The 21,788-nt window shown below is 38.1% G+C and overlaps 1 long non-coding RNA gene across 2 annotated transcripts in view; it reads left to right on the top strand.

The window, feature by feature from the left end:
• The window catches only part of LOC144317353 (uncharacterized), a 47,838-nt gene that overhangs the window by 5,134 nt on the left and 20,916 nt on the right, over positions 1-21,788 (top strand). The window contains exon 3 of one of the 2 annotated variants that reach the window (XR_013383324.1): positions 16,407-16,735. This is a non-coding gene — a long non-coding RNA (uncharacterized LOC144317353). Of the gene's footprint in view, positions 1-4,607; positions 4,818-16,406; positions 16,736-21,788 lie in introns of those variants that run through there. The other variant, XR_013383323.1, reaches the window with a different exon arrangement.

Raw genomic sequence — 21,788 nt, 5'->3', positions numbered from 1 at the left:
TACTGACTACGGAAATAAGAAAACTGGATATGGTCTAGCTTGTAAAATTTTTAGTAAATTGGAAAAGATGATATCACCATAAAAATGCTCATGGCCAGAGATATGATAATGGAGCAAACATGGCTGGTCTATATAAGGGTGTACAAGCCAGTATTTCCTCCTAAAATTGATTATGCTAAATTTATGCAATACTCGGCTCATAGTATTAACATGCAAAAATGTTGCTTCTGTGAATCAAAATATAAACTTTTTATTTATTTTATTTATTATTATTTTAAATATTTTATTTATTGATTTATGAGAGACACAGAGAAGCAGAGACATAGGCAGAGGGAGAAGAAGGCTCCATGCGGGAAGCCCAATGTTGGACTCAATCCCAGGACCCCTGGGATCATGACCTTTGGGGAAGGCAGTTGTTCAACCATTGAGCCACCCAGGTGTCCTGTAAACTGTTTCTAGTATGGTATAAAGCACATATGCCTTTTTGGTGAATTCAATGACAGATGGAATATTATTATCCCTGCCTGAAGAATGATATTATAGAACACCTGACGGCATAAAGATCAATTGCATCAAGGCACTTTATGTTCAAATTAAAAACACCTCTCAAATATTAACAAATATAATATGACAAAATACAATATGCTGTAACTGAAAACATCTTGGTGCAATAGTTCACACACTTTTATGAGACTTATGTGTATAGAATGATGTTTTAAACCAACAAAAAGGTTAATAAAGCTGTATATTAAAAACATGTGACTATACATAAAGTTTCATACATAACAGAAGGCCTATCCCTTTGCTTATAACAAACAAACAAATTCCTTTTATTTTTTTTTAACAAATTCCTTTTAAAGCATATTTGATGAATGTAAAACTTTAACAAGAGATATGAATACTTCCAGAATTTGAAAATAAATGAAAAGGAAAGTTAAGAAGTAAGAAATTTACAAATCACTGCATGAGAGTATCAATTATTATGAAAAAATGCACATCAAACAAAACCAATAGATAGTATAAATGTTCTAGTTTCACACTTGAGGTGGAGATATGAAAAATTAAAGAATTTTCAGATTTAAAATTTTTAACTAGAAAACTTATTTTCTTTTTTTTTGTTTAAATTTATTTTATTTATTTATTTATGATAGGCACACAGTGAGAGAGAGAGGCAGAGACATAGGCAGAGGGAGAAGCAGGCTCCATGCACCAGGAGCCCGATGTGGGATTCGATCCCTGGTCTCCAGGATCGCGCCCTGGGCCAAAGGCAGGCGCCAAACCACTGTGCCACCCAGGGATCCCCGAAAACTTATTTTCTATGATTACATCTATTTACAAAAACCAGCCACTGATTTGGCTCCTAAATAGTACAACAATTTACATCCTTAAAGAAATTTCATCTGACATAATTTTAAGCAATATACACTATCAACTTGTAAAATCAGTATTGAGTTTGGATTTCTAAAACTGATTGACAAACTTTACTTAGAGTGATCTTGTCCAAATTTGGAAGTGATCTATTTTTTAAGATTTTATTTTTAAGTACTCTCTTCATCTAATATGGGGCTCGAATTCACAACCCTGAGATCAAGAGTTGCCATGTTCCACCAACTGAGCCAAATAGGCGCCCCTGGAAGTGACCTTGAGATTTTTTTTTAACAATGCTAATCTTCATACAATATCTTCTGCAAAAGGAAATGAGATAAGCAAATAAGTAACTTTTGAAAATACTAATAATGAATTTGCTTCCATTAAAGCCAGGAAAGTAAAATTACAATGAATTCTGCTTTGGTATAAAATAAAATTTTTATACTTAATGTGAATTTAAATACACCTAATTTTCTAATTTTCAATACTTTTTAGCTACTTAAATGTTCAAGAAAGAAAATACCCATAAAATTCATAACAACACGTAGATAGGGGTGCATAGTTCTCCTTTGCCATAGGCTCTGTTTTGGCTCCTCAGGGCACCACAATGGGCATACTGCTCAGCAACAGAAATGAACTTCTGACACATACCACAGCATTAATGAATCTCTAAAGTATTCCGCAAAGTTGGGAAACCAATTCAGAAGGCCCTAAATGTATGACTCCATTTAGGATATTTGGGAATAGAAAAAACTATAGGCACGGAAAGCAGATCACTGGTTGCAAAGGCCTGGGATTGCACAAAGGACTCGCTGTGTAGGGACAGGGAAGGATTTGGGCGCTGATGGAAGTGTTCAGCATCTTTTTAAAAAAGATTTTATTTATTTGAGAGACAGAGGGAGTATGAGAGAGAGAGGGAGCATGAACAGGGGGAGGTGCAGAGGGAGAAGGAGAAGCAGACTCCCCGCTGAGCAGGGAGCCCAGCAGGGGCCTTGAAGCAGGGGCTGGATCCCCAGACCCAGGATCATGACCTGAGCCAAAGGCAGATGGTTAACCTACTGAGCCACCCAGACGCCCTTGTAGTATTCAATATCTTGACTGTGATTGTGATTACACAACTGTATGCTTTTGTGAAAACCTATGGAATTGTTAGCATTTCTTTTTCTCTAAAAAAGAGTGAGCATTTTTTTTCTTTGTGAGCCTTTGATTTCACAGCAGAATAGCATCCTTTGGAGAAGATGACTTTGGCTATGGTAAGAAACATAAATTGGTATAAAGTTTCTAGAAAAAAAGAGACCAGTTTAAATCTAGTATAATAGTCCTTGTAGAAATGGTTCACTCTGAATTCCTTTTTGTCCTCTATTATTGTGGTTCTCCACTTTGCCCTACTTCTTTTATTGCCTATTATCTAACTAACGTCTTATTATTTGTTTATGGGGTCTAAATGTTCCTTGCAAGTAATAGACCTAAGATGTTAATGGCGTCCTCCAGAATTGCCTAACTCCACTTGAGGCTGAGAGGGTTCAAGAGACTCTTGAGAGCACATGTTTTTTCAAGGTTAGGTTTAATTACCTTTTAGTAAAATCTTGGCATGGGGACAACCATATTGAGGGTGCATGTCAGAGCAAAGGCTTTTAGTCTTTGGAGGTTTTCGCCCACATCTCAATTATGTTTTTCATTATCCTCTTGGCAAGCCAGCTAGATTGCTAAATCACATGGAGTTCCCCTAAGACTTTGTGTATTCGGAGATGTATACTGTCTTCCTAGGCGATTAACTAGTAAACTATTATAACTCAATATTTTGTAGTTCATTTCACAGATAGATTATATGGATCCTTTTAGAGAGGATTATCACTTGGGGTTGGAAGAAGCTTTAGGGCTTTGTTATTCAAAATGTGGTCCACCAATCAGCATCTGCATCACCTGGAATTTTTGGAGAAATGCAGGATCTAGGGCCCAAGTCCAGGCCTACTAAGTTGGAATGCATATTTTCATAACCTCTGTCTCCCCATTTGTGTGCACACCGAAAGTGGAGGAGCACTGCTAGCTGTCCCCTGGCTGAATCACTTAGCCGCTGCTCAGCTGCCCCAGCTGCCAAAGGCAGCTCTGCAAAGAGCTCAAGAAAGGTGAATTTATTGCCTTTTTGTACCTTACAATACTATTTATACAATACGTGTATAATGTCTCGTACAACATAATACAGATATTGGACAAGGTAAACACATTGAATACCTTGGTTATTACTTACCATGTAAATAAATGTGTTACAGTAGGAGTTTGATAATCACACAAAGTATTCATAGGGAATTACTAGATAGCATTTGCATGGCAATGCTGAGAAGTCTCTGCTTAGAAATTTTCAGGTAGATCATCTCAGACCAACAAACAACAGCAAAGACTTTTGATGCAGTTAGTTTAACCTTTACAGTGGCTGTCCTTTGGGGATACAGGGGGCAAATATTAACAATAAACCATACTGGTCAGTGATATTTCTGGGGGTAGCCCTAGGACTACTTTAGCATTCAAATGTATGTAATGTTTAAAATTTAGAAATAATTCTTGATACCCTCATCATAAATGACTATAGAAATGGTTTAAAGTACTCAATTCTAAGCAGCATATTAATTTGACCTTTTTTGAGGCTCTCAAAATTCCATGATCTCTCTTTTTTCAATTATAGTTACTTATACCACTGCCCTACACTTTCTGCTAAACTGTGTATTTGCATTGAGGTCATCTTTTTTTTTTTTTTTTTTTTTTAAGATTTTATTTATTCATGAGAGACACAAAGAGAGAGGCAGAGACATAGGCAGAGGTAGAAGCAGGCTTCCTGCAGTAAACCAGATGCAGGACTTGATCCCAGGACCCCAGGATCATGACCTGAGCCAAAGGCAGAGGCTCAATCACTGAGCCACCCAGGCATCCCCAAGGTCATCTTTCTAAGTGTGGTTCCACAATTCCCTATTCAAATCATTGAACAGAAGTGTTTGGGAATTCAGAACTTTTCAAATTTAGATGATACTATTTATTATGTCCTATTCCAAGCAGAGTCTGGGGCAGCACCCCTTAATCAAATATTAATATTTCTGCAACATATGAAATAAAAAGTCACAGTAATTCATATGAATGAAGACCTTAAATTCTTTTTCTCAGGTCAGATAAAGTTTTTGCCACAAAATAGGTTACAACATTTTTTCTGTTTTCATAGTTTTTGTTTGTCTTGCTTTTATATTTTGCAGTTGTGGATAAGGAAAGATGGACCAGGGCAGCCCAGGTGGCTCAGCGGTTTAGCGCCACCTTCAGCCTAGGTTGTGACCCTGGAGACCTGGAATTGAGTCCCACGTCAGGCTCCCTCCATGGAGCATGCTTCTCTCTCTCTCTCTCTCTCATTCTGTGTGTGTGTCTCTCATGAATAAAATAAAATCTTTTTTTTTTTTTTTTTAAAGAAAGATGGACCAGTTTGTCATAACAAATGAGGGGAAATTTTCGGACTGCTTTAGTTCACCTTTGCCTACAAGTAGGAAGGACTAAGCAAAAATGAATGTGAATAAGTGTTTGTCAAAACTAAGATGTGTTGGTGTAGCCCATAACTTTCTGTATGTTTGCTATTCAACACAGTCACAGTGAGGGGATGGGGTGACTCGGTGATGGGCACAGAGGGGGGCACTTGATGGGATGAGCACTGGGTGTTATGCTATATGTTGGCAAATCGAACTCCAATAAAAAAATATACAAAAAAAAAAAAAAAAAAAAACCCAAACCACAGTCACAATATTACTTGAGGCCAGGGGGTAACCCTGTATCTGTTGATGCCAATTTTCATCCCTTCTTTCTTTCTAAAAGACCCTAATTTAATCCACTGTGCCAAATTAAAAATATTTGCTTCATCAGACTGTCTTGCAGCTAGAGAAGTTTCTGAGATAGCTTCTGTTTTCCTCACACACATCCAGGCTTCCTACTTCCCCATCCCTTCTCTCTGCCTGGGTGCAGATGTGGTATGTGGGGGCACAGCAGCTATCTTGCAACTAAGAAGTGACAAGCACGAAGACAAAAGCCTCATGCTCAGGATGGTGGAAGTAAAAAACAGGAAAAGCCTGTTGAGCTTCCAGAGCAATGTTGGACTTCCCCAAACTCCTTGTTGCACAGGGCAAGCATATTATTTAAGCTACTGCTTCTGGGTTTCTGTTATTTGTAGCTAAACACACTCCTAAATGCTACATGATAGCACTACTTTTTTCCTCCCTTATTTCTTTTTATATACAATAAATTGACTCTGCCCAGCTGGACTCCCTGGAATGATAATTATAACACTGTACTATGTCTGTATCCATTATTACTTACCTTGCCAATTAGAAACACCTTTAACTTGTGTTGGTTTTCAAGGTTACCTTCAATCTCCAAGGAAGAATTGCAATGCAATGCTTCTCTCATTGGTAGCTTTTGTCCACTCCTTACCTGTATGGTAAATGCTAATATAGGAAAAATCTGTATGGTAAATGCTAATATAGGAAAGACAATAGATAAACATGACAATAGATAAACATTTACCTGTATGGTAAATGCTAATATAGGAAAGACAATAGATAAACATGAATTTAGGGGAATATGTTTGCAAGACATTTCACAAAGGCTAAATTTAGAACATGTGTTCACTCAGGTAAAATGATGTCCCTTTCTTCCCAATAAAAATTACTATCAAACAATGACTGCAGAAGTTAAGATGAAACATTTAGAATGATTTTTAAAGTAATTTTTCTAAGTGAATTTAAAATAAAGCATTCTAATCGTCAAATTAATCATTGTTTCCTTCATTTTCTATTCTTACGCAAAATTTACAACAAACCTTAGTTAATAATTGGTTAGCTTAGTGCTCCATCCAAGTCAAACCAATATATTATAATTCAATCCATCCCGTTTAACTCTCATTCAAATCTGCATATTCTTTTCTTAAAATATTCTTTTCTTGCCTTCCAGATTATCTTTGACATTTGAAACATTTATTTTAAAATTCCTTTCAGATGGTTCTATTTCCTGTAGTTCATTAAGTGTAATTCCTTATATATGATGTCTGCTGATTCTCTCCTTGGCCTAGGAGCATATCTTCAGAGGTAATCAAGACTTCTGTTTGGGTCCTATTTGATCACAGGGCTGTAGGAGAATCTTCACGGGTTGGTTTTTTGTGGTAGAAATGTGCCCCAACACAAATAAAATTTAGAATATGATAAAAATGGCATTTTGAATCAATAGAGGAAAGGCAATTATTTAATAAATGGTGTAGGTAAACTTGAACGATCATATGGAAAAAGTTGAAGTTATATTCACAACCTATTAAAACACCAATGATGTGATGAGCACTTAGTATTATACTATATGTTGGTAAATTGGATTTAAACTAAAAAAAAAATAATAATTCATGGAGAATCTATTATAATCTTTGAGTGGAAAGGTCGGAAGCCATACAATAAAATTCAACTGCATAAAAAAATCTGTATGGTAAATGCTAATATAGGGAAGACAATAGATAAACGTGAATTTAGGGGAATATGTTTGCAAGACATTTCACAAAGGCTAAATTTCCTAGTATATAAGAAGTATCTTCAAAAAATCCAACAAATAGGAACATGAAGAAACAGTATAAAAAAGTACACAAAAAAGTATGTACAAATGCCCTTATATCCACGAAAATATTCTCAACCACATTCACAATGGAGAAATGCAAATTAGATCTACAAAGAGGAAGTTTTTTTTCTTGTCAGATTGGCAAAGATCCAAAAATTTAATAACACCCTTTTAAATGTGTGAGAAAACAGAAAACAGCTTAAACTGGAAAATTTTGTCATTGGAGTCATTTTATAAATCTATAAAAATTGCAAATGCTATGTCCTTTGAGCATATGTCCTTGAAAACATTTAAGAATGTTTTCCCATAGATCTACTTCCCTGTGTGTGGAATAACATATCTAAAAGGTTTATTATAGCAAAACATTCAGAAATAAAAATTTATCAGTAGGGAATTGGTTCATTAAAGGAATACTCTGCAGCAGAATAAAGATCAGTAAAGTCTTGAATAGGAACAATATGCATGATATCTGTGTGTGTGTGTGTAAAATGCAAGGTAAAGGACACTGTGTTTATAGGACTCTTTAGAACTTGTGTGAGAAAAAACTATGTATATGCCTGTGGATTTGCATGTATATGAATAAATATTTCTGTAGAGATGCATAGGAAACTGGTACCATTGATTGCTTTGGGTAGAGGTGCTGAGTGGCTGGAGGCCAGAGTTGAGAGAGAAACATTTTTCAAATGTATTGCATTTAAAAAAATTAAATATAATTAAAGCATTTATCTTATAGATTTAAATTATATAAATCTCAAGAGCAGACAAAACAAATTGTGGTGACAGTGGTCAGAATAGTATTTCCTCTGTGTGGGGGATGTCTACTGGGAAGGGGCAAGAGGCAGCCTTCTTAGAGGAGCACAGAGATGTCCTCTATCCTAAATTGGGTGGTGGTTACATAGTTAAATACGTATGGGAGAATCTAGCAATGCCGCACTTCACATTAGTGCCCTTTATGGCAGGTCTGTTATACTTGAATACTTTTTTTAAAAAGATTTTTTTTAATTTGAGAGAGAAAGAAGAGGGTCCATGCGTATGCACAAGTTGGCAGGGCGGGGCAAAGTAGGAGGGGGAGCAGATTCCCTGCTTAGTAGGGAGCCGGATGTGGGGCTCCATCACAGGACCCTGGGATCATGATATGAGCTGAAGGCAGACGCTTAAGCAACTGAGTCACCCAGGTGGCCCCAACTCCCAGTACGTTTTAAAAAGTGTATTCTAGTGTATTATTTGAATGAGGAACAAGGAAGTTGATAGATACAACTAAATAGTAACATTCTGTGAACAAGACCTTGTTCACTGGTCTTAGTTCAAGTTGTAACTGTTTTCCTTCATTTGGTTTAAAGCTTTTAATGGGATCCCTGGGTGGCGCAGCGGTTTAGCGCCTGCCTTTGGCCCAGGGCGCGATCCTGGAGACCCGGGATCGAATCCCACGTCGGGCTCCCGGCGCATGGAGCCTGCTTCTCCCTCTGCCTGTGTCTCTGCCTCTCTCTCTCTCTCTGTGACTATCATAAATAAATAAAAATTAAAAAAAATATTAAAAAAATAAAGCTTTTAATAAAGGAGTTTTCATGTGAGAATGTCTGTGTATGCATATGAATGTCAGTGCAGAGGGAAGTTGTGGCCAGTCTATAGTATTCTTTCTTATTCTTATGAAAAGTCACCCTGTATTGGCTTTCCTTCAATGTCCAGGGGCCATTCCATTTTTCTACAGTCATGCTCTTGTGTGGGTGGGTGGCTGTGTACCTAGACTCCTGAGTAAGTGCATAGCCAGGTATGAATAGACCGAGTCACATGCTCTTAAGAATTTAATATTGGACTTTGCTTCCATATTGAATGAATTTCTAAACATTAGCTCAGTGAAGCTTTGAGTGCTGTACAATGAGTCAACAAAAGCTCAAATCTAAGAGCGTAAACCAACGACAAAATCCTTTTCAAAAAGAACTTTGATCTGTACTAAATCACTGCCTGCTTCTGTCACAATCTCTTTTCTTTTCATGTAACAAGTCTATATTCCTGCTTGAAGTATGTGTTTTCTAGCAACATTGGTGAGATTTAATATAGCAACACTTTTGGAGCAATGTTTGGGTCATAATGGAATAGTAAAAGGTGCCAGTGCCAAAAAAGTATGATGTGCTGAATCACTGTGATTTGGTGATTCTCTAGAGAAAAGGATATATAGAGGGTGTGGCTTTCACTTCCTTTCTTTTGCTGAAGTAAGCTGGAGGCACTGTTACATGATTATCTTTCATTCATTATAGCTCTCATTTCAGGTGCTTCTTCCTCACATAATAAAACAGCAAAGTATGTAGGTGGCCATGTCGGCCTGGCTGACATTGAGGGGAAATTGAGTCTGCCTGGCTGCCTCAAAGACTCAACTGGATTTGCCTGGGAATTTTAGGCAGGAATGGAGGAGTTGGGATTGATGCTCGGGTATCAGAACATTGAAATTTAGATTAATGAGCGAAGGAGTGTGTGTGTTTGTGTGTGTGTTTCTTAACCTCACTACTAGATAGTTAAGAAACTTAGCCAAAGTTGAACACAGTAGTGATACTTCAAGTTGCTTTAGAGAGAAGATTACAAAAAAATTATCTTTAGGAACCAAACTTTCAGAATACCAGTAAGAGATAGGTGAGATGAAGGCTCTCTTGGTAATAACAGCAAGGTTTACCTGGCATGATTGGTTATGATAAAAGTGACAACGGGAATGGAATAATCAACTGAGACCATCCTGCCTCAGTCAACGTGTGTGTGAGTGCCGAGGGGTGGTATTAGAGTCAAGTCTTAGAGTAAGACAATGCTAAGAATGCTAGAGTATCATGAGTGATCCAGGATCCTCTTGGGATAAAAGAGGGGCTAGAAGGCTGGGGGTTTCTGGGAGTTTACGGAGTGGAACCCCATGCCTCAGTAAAACAAGTTTTCATTAACATTATGTTTGTTACCCTCATAGTTAGTAGCTACCAGTGCAATGGACGATAGTTTCTACCAGTTGCATTGGACTGGGGGCTCCTTGACCAAAGGGGCCACAGTAAATTCATCTCTGTGCCCCTAGTGTTCAGCAAATGTTTTTACTGAGTTGGTTAATAAATCCATCTTCTAGAGATGCCTGGGTGGCTCAGGGGTTGAGCATCTGCCTTTGGCTCAGGGTGTGATTCCGGGGTCCTGGGTTGAGTCCCACATTGGGCTCCCCGTGGGATGCCTGCTTCTCTCTCTGTCTCTCTTTCTGTGTCTCTCATGAATAAATAAATAAAATATTTTTAAAAATCCATCTTCTACCTTTTTTTTTCAAAACTCTTGAGATGTGATGAAAAGATTAGTGTCTCCATAGGACTTTTGCTTCTATACTCACATACTCATACAGAGTAAGCACTACAGGAGTGTTAATTATACCTGCCATGATTACTGTTATTTCTAAGTTTGCCTTGAACCTTCATATGTTAAACTTTAAGTGACTTTTGTATTTTCATATGAGCACATTACTCTGGTTCCTTCTTTTTATTTTTTTTGTGGGTTATTTTTGAATTATTTATTTATTTTTAAAGATTTTATTTATTTATTTGAGAGAGAGTGTGAGAGAGCACAAGCAGGGGGAATGACTGAGGGATGGAGAGAAGCAGGCTCCCTGCTCGGTGGGGGGAATCTCAATCCCAGGCCCCCAAGATCATGATCTGAGCTCAAGGCAGATGCTTAACCAACTGAGCCACCCAGGTGTCCCTCAATTTTTATTTTAAGTAGGCTCCACACCCATTGCAGGGCTTGAACTCACAATCCTAGGATTAAGAGTTGCATGGTTTACCAACTGAGCCAGAGAAGCACCCCTCTGTTTCCTTCCTTTTAACTTAAGATATAGCCAGTATGGCCTTTTACACAAAAGTTTGAAGTTTTATTTCTACAATCCCCACTATTTTCTGCACAAATGTTTATATTTCTCAATTTCCTGGTGTGTGTGTGTGTGTGTTTTTTTTTCCCCTGAACATTCTCCCAATGACTGGAGTCATGAAAACTGTCCTCAGGAGTTGATTTTGTATCTATAGCACTGGTTAGACACAGCCTCAGAAAGGAGTTTGTAACCAGTATGTAGTGTTCTCTCTTTACTTAAAAAGTCTCCCTCCCTTGACCTCATTACAGTGTCCAATTACTATTTCATTTCTTTTCACAAATATCTGTAACAAAATGTATAGTGTGGGGAAGTCAACATGTCTCCCTTACTCATTTTCACCTCAGTGAGCTGCTGCCTGACTTTGGCTCCCCCGTTCATTGGAACACATCACTCTCTAGAAAGCCTCCGTGCTTTTCCTCTGATCCTGAGCCACCAGGCTGTTTTCATACTCCTCTTTCATGCTTAGTTGGTTTGACGTTATTAAAAAACAAAAGAAAACAAAAATCCCTCTTCAACCGAAAGTCTTTTCTCCTTTGAAATAGTCTTTTCTTCCTGACAGGTATGACCTTGAGCTCATTTGTTTTGGCTTGTTTTTTTAAACCCATCTGGTGAACAAGTGAATGCTGGCCACACTTGCTGTTCGCATCCTTGAGCTTTCCAAAGTAAGCCCCTGACTCTCTCCCTCTTTGGCCCTCCTGCGTGTGATCTCCTTGCGGCTGCACATCTTTACCCTGCTCAGGACACTCTTAACTCCACTTAGCCCCTTGGTTTTCTAAACCCATTTAAAAACTCATACACTCAGGGACACCTGGGTGGCTCAGCGATTGAGTCTTTGACTTTGGCTCAGGGTGCAATCCTGGAATCCCGGGATCCAGTCTCGCACTGGGCTTCCTGCAGGGAGCCTGCTTCCAACTCCTGCCTCTGTCTCTGCCTCTCTCTCTCTCTCTCTCTGTGTCTCTCATGAATAAATAAATAAAATCTTTTAAAAAAACCACAGCTCATACATTCAAGGAAGAACTTACCTTCTTAAGCTCTCCCTACTCTAACAGTTCCCTTTGGTTTTGTGGGAATAGTGTTTTCTTTATGTAATACTAATGTATCAACACATGTGTGCTTTTTAGTAAATATTCTTAAGCTTTTGTCTTTTCATGAATGGATATTGCTCCATGAGACCCTTTCTTCTATTTGGGTTCTTTCCAAAATGCATAATATAATCTTCCATATGCAGTGGATCTGAGCTAACTATTGGTTAAAGTGGATAACAATTAAAAAAGTAATATTTACTCCTGCCAGTTAAGTAAATGTTTAACTTACTTAATATGACTCAGAGACAATTTGTTCAGATACTGCCACTTCCTGCTTTCAGGGAACTGCTTTGTGTTGCTAACTTATTGATTCTCTGGGTCTTCTTTTTTGACCTAGATCAGATGCAGAGTATGGGGCTTATGAAGGAGACCAGAACATTGTTCTTATGAATTTTACTACCTGTATCACATGGCAGTCTATCATAAAGCCCAGGTACTCATTCACCAGGCTGAATGCTTATAAAAGTGGTGAGGAGATTTATTTGACAGAGAAGGAACCCATGGAAGCTTCTAGTGCCAGACTGCTGGGGTTGAAGTTCAGGTTTTGCCATACTCTAGCTGTGCAATTTTGTCCAGTTACTTAACTTCTTTGTGCCTCAGTTTCCTGTTATAAAAAGGATATAAAAATAATTGTATTACTCTCCTGGAGCTATCATAAGGAGCAAATGAGTAAATATATGAAACAGAGCGAGCTCTATGTAGTAGCAGCTACCACTGGCACAACTACTACTATCGTTAGGTTTCCTTTGAGTCTTTGTATGTGTATGCGGATTCAGGTGCTACACATGAAGATTCCTGAAAATGAATTGTTCGGTTTATTCACCCTGAAGGAAGAGATTCTGAAAGTTAGAAGTGTAGACACCAAGTTTCATTTGCTAAGGCAAAGCCAACTCCAGAAGGGGTTGAGAAGAGTATAAACTAGTTCCTGTTCTAATGACTGCACTCTTCACAACCATTGTTATCCAGACAAAGAAAGGCTGAGGAACTCTTTCAGATGAAAGGAGACAAAAGAGGCACAACAGCTAAATGCAGCTCAGCATCCTGGGTTGGATCCTAAGTTGCCATAAAGGACATTATTGGGAAATTTGGAAGATTTTGAATACAGACTGAATGATAGATAGTGATTATGGCATCACTGTTAAATTTATAATTGCAATGTGGTTATATAAGAGGATGTTCTTGTTCTGGGGATGTGTGTACATTCTTGCATGTGCGTGTGTGTGTGTGTGTGTGTGTATACACGTGGAAAGGAGAAAAGATAGTGAGATGAAAAGAAAGTGACTGGAAGAGTAATGTGGCAAAACATTAACGTTAGATGAATTTATGTTATACAGGATTTTCCCCCTGTTTTTGCAACTTTTCTATAAATTTGAAATTATTTCAAGATAAAAAGTGAAAAAAGTCCTGTGATAGGAGACCCAGTTTTCCAACTTGAAAGATGGAGGAGTTTTAATTTATGGTCTTCAAGAATGATGAGAATATCTTCTGAGCTATAGAGTGGACTGTTTTGTCAGAAGAGTCTTTTAAAATGTTTTAAAGATAAAAGTCCTCAAAAGATGACAAATTTAAGGCACATATTGGATATACTTCTGTTGAAAGGAGTAAAAAGTACATGAGAAAAAATAATTTAATAGACTACATTTATTGGATAATAGATGAGTTGTTATTTATCCATTTTAAAGTCAATGGTATATTAATCCACTTTTATTTGAAGAACTTGGTTTGCTCAACAATTTTTTCTCAAAATTTTTAAACAAATATCAGAATAATGGAATTTAGTTATCATTGTCAAAACTTCCAACTCATCTGAAGTTCTTACTATAAAAATATGTGAGTACTTAAAAAATATAACTTCACCCCAAGATTGAATCAGTAGGTAGATACCAAACTTCATATTTTACAAGCAGAGACTATACCTTTGTCATGCATCCATGGACCATTTGCAGTAGCTGGTCATATACTTGGACATAAAAGGTATTTCACTATATAATAAAAATGAGAAAATGTAGAAAACATATTTATATAATCCTAATTAACATATACCAAGAAAAGTTTAAACAAACAAAGCTCTTCAATCCACAAATTATCTAACAATTTCCAAAATAGTTTTAGAATATTTGTTTTCCATAATGAACTCCAAAGTTCATTTATAATCTTTAGGTGAATATTCATTGCAACTCTATTTGTAACAATAAGATGCTGGAAATAACCCAAATGTTTGCCAAAAGGGGACTCAGACACCCATGGGTAAGAAGTATGCAGCTGTAAATAAGGGACATCTCCATATGCTGCTATTGGTATATACTCTGTAGGATGGATTATTACCTGAAAAAAACAAAATGGAGGAAAATATGTAATATTCCACTATCTACCCCCTAAATGTGGCAGGGATATGAAAACATATTTGCTTATACTTGAAATCATACCAATACAACAAGGACATAATTTAAAAAAAAAATTGGTTACCTATATTGGGAATAAGGTGAAGGAAACACAGATTAAGAACTACAGTTTGGATTATACCTTGTTTTGGGAATTTGATTTTGGAACTATGTAAATATTTTGTATAATTATAAAAATCAAATTAACTTTCAAAAGTAATTCCTAAAAACAGTAAGCAAAATAAAGTTTACTGTGTCGAGTTAGTAGCTTAACTATACAGAGAGAAATCATTTCAATTGGCTTTAAAAAACAGTAATTTAACATATAAACCTATTGGGATATACCCGAGGAATAAAAAGAATTGCAAGTACACCTTAATATGGTATATATTAAGTATAGTATATAGTTTACATATAGTATAATATGTGATACACACACACACACACACACACACACACACACATACATCCCTACCTACACACATATTCTTTTTTCTTTGCCAGAATGCTAGAATTTCTGGGATAGTGTAATGATTCAGTAGGACAGGATATGGGACAGAATACTGGAAAGTAGGACGTAGAAAATCTAAGGTTGGGAATGCTGCATCCACTTAGGGGCTATGTTACTAAAATTTGAAAGGTGACTGCCTCTGCTGGGACCCAAACCTGACAAGACAAAAGCCTTATTGGAAAAATCTTTTGAGTAAAAGAACAGTTTATTAAGTACAGGTGTAGTGTGTATGTGAAGTTTTCAAAGCCGATAAATAGAAAGTTGCAAACAATTCTTACATAAAATTTCTTTCTTAAAAAATATATAGATGTAAGTGTATCTCTATATTAGTCTCTAAAAATAATCCTATGACTTCCCAGAAGTTCACACTATTGCTGAGATTTGCTTTCTTGCAAGATTTTCTGGTGATATAATAATAGTCCTTATTTTTGAACTATCAGGTAGAAAAAAGTCATTTAATTTGACAAGAAGATACAATTTTGATTCTAGGCAGACTCTAGAAGATTCTGAGATGTATACTGGAATATTTTTGGAATGTCCTTCAAATAGGTAAATTTTAAACTGGAAAGAGTAAAAAGTTAATAATTTTCTATTTATAAGAAGCCAAACTATATTTTTCCTCACCTGGTTAAAAAGTTGGTACCATAATCACTAAATAGCTTCATATAGTAAGCAATTAATCTTTTTTTGGATTCATTCCTAGTTCTATTTCAGGAACTCTGTTTTCCCCTTTGGTTGCCACCTCTATATAACTTAGGTTACCAAGCTATCTGTCATAAAATCTTCTAAGTGACCTTTTATTCTTTATGGAATATGATGGAAATGACTAACTGATTAGTTACATTTAAAAATGGGACACCTGGGTGGCTCAGAGGCTGAGCATCTGCGTTTGGCTCAGGGTGTGATCCTAGAGTCCGGGGATCGAGTCCCGCATCGGGTAGCCTGTGGGAAGCCTGCTTCTCCCTGTCTGTGTCTCTACCCCTCTCTCTGTGTCTCTCATGAATAAATAAATAAATAAAATCTTTAAAAAATAAAATAAATAAAAACTACAACCAACTAAAGATTGACACAATGATGTATCCTCACATTAACAACCATAGACTTCATTGTCTAAGATACCCGGCCACATCATCAGCTGAATTCACTCAAATTCATTATTTGGGTTGGATGTTTCACTTGCATGGTTAAAGCTTAGAATCTGAAATCTTGAAATTTCTTGGAATCAAAAGTTATTTAATGAACAAAATTAATTTCACCGAGTGATAGATTTAAAGTCTTTGCCAACCAAGAGTCAAAGAGATTTATGAAGGCTCTAAAATAAGTAATTTAATTTTTTTAAAACATGTTAAGGGACATTTTGTTTCCCCCAAAGGACTCTGAATTGGCTAGGCATTTAATTGTAAGAATGACTTCAAACTTTTTTTTCCATCTTAGTACATAAAAAAGTCAGTTAATGTAATGTCATCAAATTGTCATTCCCAACTCACATCTATCTTTCACAATAAAATTTTATCTGCAGAGTTCCAGTTTTAATCTTTTTTTTTCCCCCCGTTTAAATCTTTATGCAGCATTGTACTGAGTTCTACTGCTCAGCTTCCTGAGGTTTTCATCTGAGACGGCAAGAGGTATATGAAAGCATATCCACTCATGCCGGCCCACAAGTCGGACTCCAGAGGACTGGACAATCCAGAGAAAGTTCTCCATCCTTTGCTCACTGCCTTGTAAACTTGCCTTTCGACTCCATACACTTACTAACTCTAAGGAGGCGAATACCTTATTATCTCAGGAGGGAAGGCCAGGATCCCCACAGGAAATTGTGGAGTCTTCTGTGTGCCTGCCTTCAGCCTGGAGCTTTGTATTTGCTATCTCATTCCATCCTGTCAGCAACACTAGGAGGGTAAGAAATTCTCCATTTTTAAAAATGTTAACTTCCAGTATCGTTAACATATGGTATTATATTAGTTGCAGGTGTACAGCTTAATAATTCAAGAATTCCGTATATCAGCCGGTGCTCGTCATGACAGGTACACTCTTTAATCCCAATCACCTATTTCACTCTCCCCCCCCCCGCCCCTCTCTGGTAACCATCAGTTTGTCTTCTGAGTTAAGAGTCTGTTTTTTGGTTTGCATCTCTCTTTTTTCCTTTGCTCATATTTTTTGTTTGCTTCTTAAATTCCACACGAGTGAAATCATATGGTATTCGTCTTTCTCTGACCGATTTCACTCAGCATGATACTCTCTAGCTCCATCCACATCATTGCCAGTGGCAAGATTTCATTCTTTTTTATGGCTGAATAACATTCCATTGACTGTATAAACCACATCTTTATCCATTTATCTATCCGTGGACACTTGGGCTGCTTCCATAATTTGGCTATTGTACATAATGTCACTATAAACATAGAGGTACATGTGTCTCTTAGAATATCTTTGTGTTTTGTGGGCAAATAACCAGTGGTGCGATTACTGAATCATAGGACAGTTCTATTTTTAACTTCTTGAGGCACCTCCATACTGTTTTCCGCAGTGGCTGCACCAGCTTGCTTTCCCATCAACAGTGCACGAGGGTTCCTTTTGCTTCACATCCTTGCCAACATTTACTGTCAAAGAAATCTCCATCTCATACACTAGGAAATTGAGCCCAAAGAAGGCATGGGCTACTTAGTTGTGTCTGTCAGCCTGTGTAATCCAAAGCCTTGTCTACACTACTACTTCCTGTGTGAACTAGTACTACCTACTGTCACCTGGCAGAAAGCAGAGCCTTGAGGAAGGGACCGCTGACTGAGATGTGTTGACCAGGCCATGAGCATGAGGGAAATAAGGCAGTTGTGGGTACTTGTGGGGGGGGGGGGGCGGTGGAAGTCAGGAAGTTACAATTACGTGGGAGGCAGGGCACTGCAAGAATCTGGGGAAATAAAAATTTTTTCAAACTTCACATTTCTCCCCTAAGGCCAGACCAAGTTGGAGCTTGTTTTATAGCAGAAAGGAGGCAGCCAGACTGGTGTGTAGGGCAAAATATTTTTGCTGAAAAGCCCAGTAAGTATCATTCTCATGAAACAGTCTTTTCTAAATCTAGGGCCTTCTCTCTTAGGTGCTCTGTAGAATGGAGTGTGCATGTTTGTGTGGGAATATATTAGCCACAGGTCTCCATCTTTTACTTTTCCTCTCCATACTGTTTAGTGTCTTTTTTTCCTCTTGGTCTATCCAAAGATACTGGTCAAGGGAGCCAAGTAAAGTGCTCCCTTTTATTCAGAGTTAAAAGCTCATATATGGATAGATGGCTGTGTTAGGTAGGAGAGCACAGGATCTGGTTATAGCAAAACTGGGCAGCACATCAGTAGCTCCAGATGCTGAGGCAACCTCTCTGCCCCCCTTCCACTCCCCACAAGGCACTGCATGGGCTGCCAAGAGTTTTTACTGGTCTCCACAGATCCTTTTCTACCTGCCAGACTCAGCATGATCTAGGCAAGGATCATTTGTTTCTAAGGATTGAAAGTAACTGAATGTAGCTCAAGTAAAGAAAGGTTCACCAGAAGGATCTGAGGTTATGCCCTGGAGTTCATTTGTAGGAAGTGTGTCTGGACCTCCTGGGAACTCTTTTCTGTCTTGCACTGTCTCCCTGGTTGAGGTTCCAACTGCTCCTGCTATTTCCTAGGACTGTGTAGCAAGGCCCACCTTGTGACATGACTACAAGGCTGTAACAGCTACATAACTGCTCAATTTTATTTTAAAAAGTTGTGTTCCTCTTACCCAACGTGTTGCAAGTTGTTACAAGGGATGCTGCAAAATGCTTGCAGTAAAAGTCTCGTTAATTCTTGTTTATTTAAAAACATTAAATGAATTGCATTTAATTTTCATGCAAGTGCAGGATTGGAGACTTGTCATATCAAGACTGGATGGTCAAATAGATAATGACAGGGTGCCAAAATTCCAAAAAGGTTAGGAGTCATTGTTGGGGGTGGTCAAAGAATCTGTTTCCCCCACAAGGCATGTGGCTTCAAGCCAGTGTATCTCATACCTCATAATTTGTTCCCGTCCATTCTCTTTTCTGTTTTCCACCCCCTTCTCGTAGTCAGTTTAATCAGGGGGATATGGAGTGTAAGGTATCTCTGTTAGGCTTTTAACATCCAAATAGTTACTTCTGAGATACATGAAGACCTGTAAGGGTTGGGTGTGCTGTTCTGGTTCTTATTCTTTGAAAGTTTGAAAATCCTTATTTTTGTATCAAATATTTGACCAGAGGTCAGAGTCCAGAAAGTCAGACCTGACTCAGATGGTAAACCAGTGGGTTATAAAGAGCTACATAAAGGTCACTGAACCTAAACTGATATAGAGTAAGGGACTAAGATTAAGGAACAGAAAAGCAAATTTGGATTCACTTAAAGAAATAACACAAATAGAGTGTTCAGGGGCGATAAAAAGTGGAAAGAATTTGCAGTAGTCTTTGTTCTCAGATAAATGACAGGTTGCCCACCTCTATTGCTATAGCTGTGACCCTACTGTACTATTTATACTAGTGTTATCTCCAGAAGATGGGGCTTGATGAATCTTGCACACTTGCAGAGTGTTCGGTCAGGGCAATACTGAAAGTACTAGGATGATCAATGCTGTCAAGACTAAAAGATCAAGAGATGATCTTTGGTCAGATTAGATAAAGAAAGGACATTCAGAGACACAGAGATATGGAAGCAATTTTCTGCTCTCGTAGGTGAGGATGTACAACAGATTGCAACAAGTATTTGGGTGAATCCCTCCATCTAGGCTTGGAGGGAATTCATGCCCCTTGGGCAGATGGGTGGGAGAAATTTCATTAGTCCTAGGTGTGCTTCCAGGGCCGCATATCCAGAGCCTTTTAGTTTTAAGGCAAGATTGGGATCCGTATTCCCAGTCCCTTTGTGAATGACCTCAGAGAATGAGGCAGAGGAGAGGAAGATGCCACTTTTAATCTACCCTGGAGGAGTTCCTCAAGCCTCATTAGTATCCCAACTGTTTGATCTAATTGAATGGTGCAAATACACTATTCCTTTTTAATCTAAACTTGATTGTTGGATTGATGGATTGATTGATCAGTAGGCACTGGGGACTTAAACATGAAAATCATGTGATCAAAACCCTTGAGGAGCTCAGAGTTTAAATGAGGAATATAAATATTTATGATATTGTGTGATAAGGACAACAATAAAGCAAATAAAGATGTAAGGAATCTTCTGGCTTTGCATTGGATAAAATGTCCCTGGGAGGTCCTTGACCTGCAAGCTTGTATGGGCCCAGCTCCAGCTCTAGCTAAATGAGTCTAAAGATAACATATTATCTCATATCTGGAGCCATGCCCATCATCTGAAACTTCCCAGTGGCTACCAAGTTATTGGTCTGGTCCTTACAGGCCCATTAATTATTATCCATCCCACATTGCTACTTCTGGAACAGACAGCAGACAGGTAGCATCAGGAACAATATTTCATGGGTGTGTCCCAATAGATCTTTGAAATAGGCCTATTTCCACTCTGGCTTTTGCTGGGGAACCAGCACCTTTGCTTCCCGATTTCTATCACACACCTTCCACCTTCCGGTAGCCCTGTCTCTCCAGGCCAGCTGGTAGAAGAGCCAAAGGGCAAGAAGCCAGTCATGGAGGGACTTGAAGCTTAAAGAATGAGGAGCAAACACTTAGCACATCATTATCATGGAATATTTATCAAGACACGAAAATAGATGGCCCTGGTGAAGTTATACTGGATTAATAGACTGCCTCCTACTCTTAGCAGTTCCTTCCATGCTAGTATTTTCTTGCTCACACAAAAGTATAAAAGACATTCTGTTAGGAAGATGAAAAAAATATTTGTTTTCAACAAAGCTTATGAGGGTTCAAGGATCACCTATCTATTGGCCAAACTGTGTTTCAGTGGAGTAGAAATAAAATCAGAGAAATTAAATACAGGTAGTCTCATTCTACTTATAGGCAAATTTTCCAAGCTTTTCTTTTCCACCTGAAAACAGGAATTGAGAAATAGTGAAAAGACACTAAGTAGACTAGAGTTTCAGCATCTTAAAGATGCTGAAGTAAATGCAGCATCTTAGAAGTAAATGCTTGATTCCAGAAGCTCTCTGAATACCGTGTAGCCCTGAAGAAACTACAATTGCTGGCTCAGACCTTTAAAAGATAACATATATTGGATGCTTTTCATAATGAGGCACACTTCTAAGTGACACACACACACACACAATTTATATACATATTATATACACTAATATGCTATATATACACTTATTTATTCTTTTAGGGCATAGAGGCTTAGCAGAACTTTCAGGTTCTGGTATGTTCTAAGACAAGTTAACCCAGAAACTGTCATGAAAAAACAGATTCAGCAAAAAGGGACCAGCCAATATGTTACGTAGAAGTCCCCGTGGCTTAGTGGCAGGGATTGGACATTGTGCCCTTAGGGGAAAAACGATGAGGTCAGAACAGACTGGGAGAGATCAGGTCTGGCACTTCTGCAGCAGGCCTGGATTCAAAGATGATCTGATGGGAAGCCAGGCAGACAGTTCGACAGAAGCATTCATCCATAGGGGCTGGCCAGAGAGGAAGAGTTTGGATTGAGGATGTGGGTGCACCAGATCAAAGCAGGAAGCCCGAGGAAGGGGTGCAGGGCCCTGGAGAGAAGTCTCAGCCCCTGGGATAAAGTGGTAGTTGCTTTTCATACAGAACTGGTATGTGGTTTCTCTCAGGGAACCCTGAGAAGGCTGTGGGGTCTCCAGCACTATTTGGGCATACCCTCCTATGGTTTGGTGACCCAGGCAAATGAAGAGACAAAGTATAACAATAGCAGGGAGCAGTTGTGCCAGATTTCATCCCAATATTAAAAAGTAGTTACAAAAAGTTGAAGAGGATTTTTATACCCTACTGTGAGCCCTAGAAGGGCTATCCTGGACTGGGATTCAGTCTTCTTTTCAAT

The sequence above is a fragment of the Canis aureus genome, chromosome 7 (genome assembly GCF_053574225.1).
Source record: "Canis aureus isolate CA01 chromosome 7, VMU_Caureus_v.1.0, whole genome shotgun sequence".
NCBI lineage: Eukaryota > Metazoa > Chordata > Mammalia > Carnivora > Canidae > Canis > Canis aureus.
Note: the sequence above shows the minus strand (reverse complement) of the source record. Positions and strands in the feature narration are given on the sequence as shown.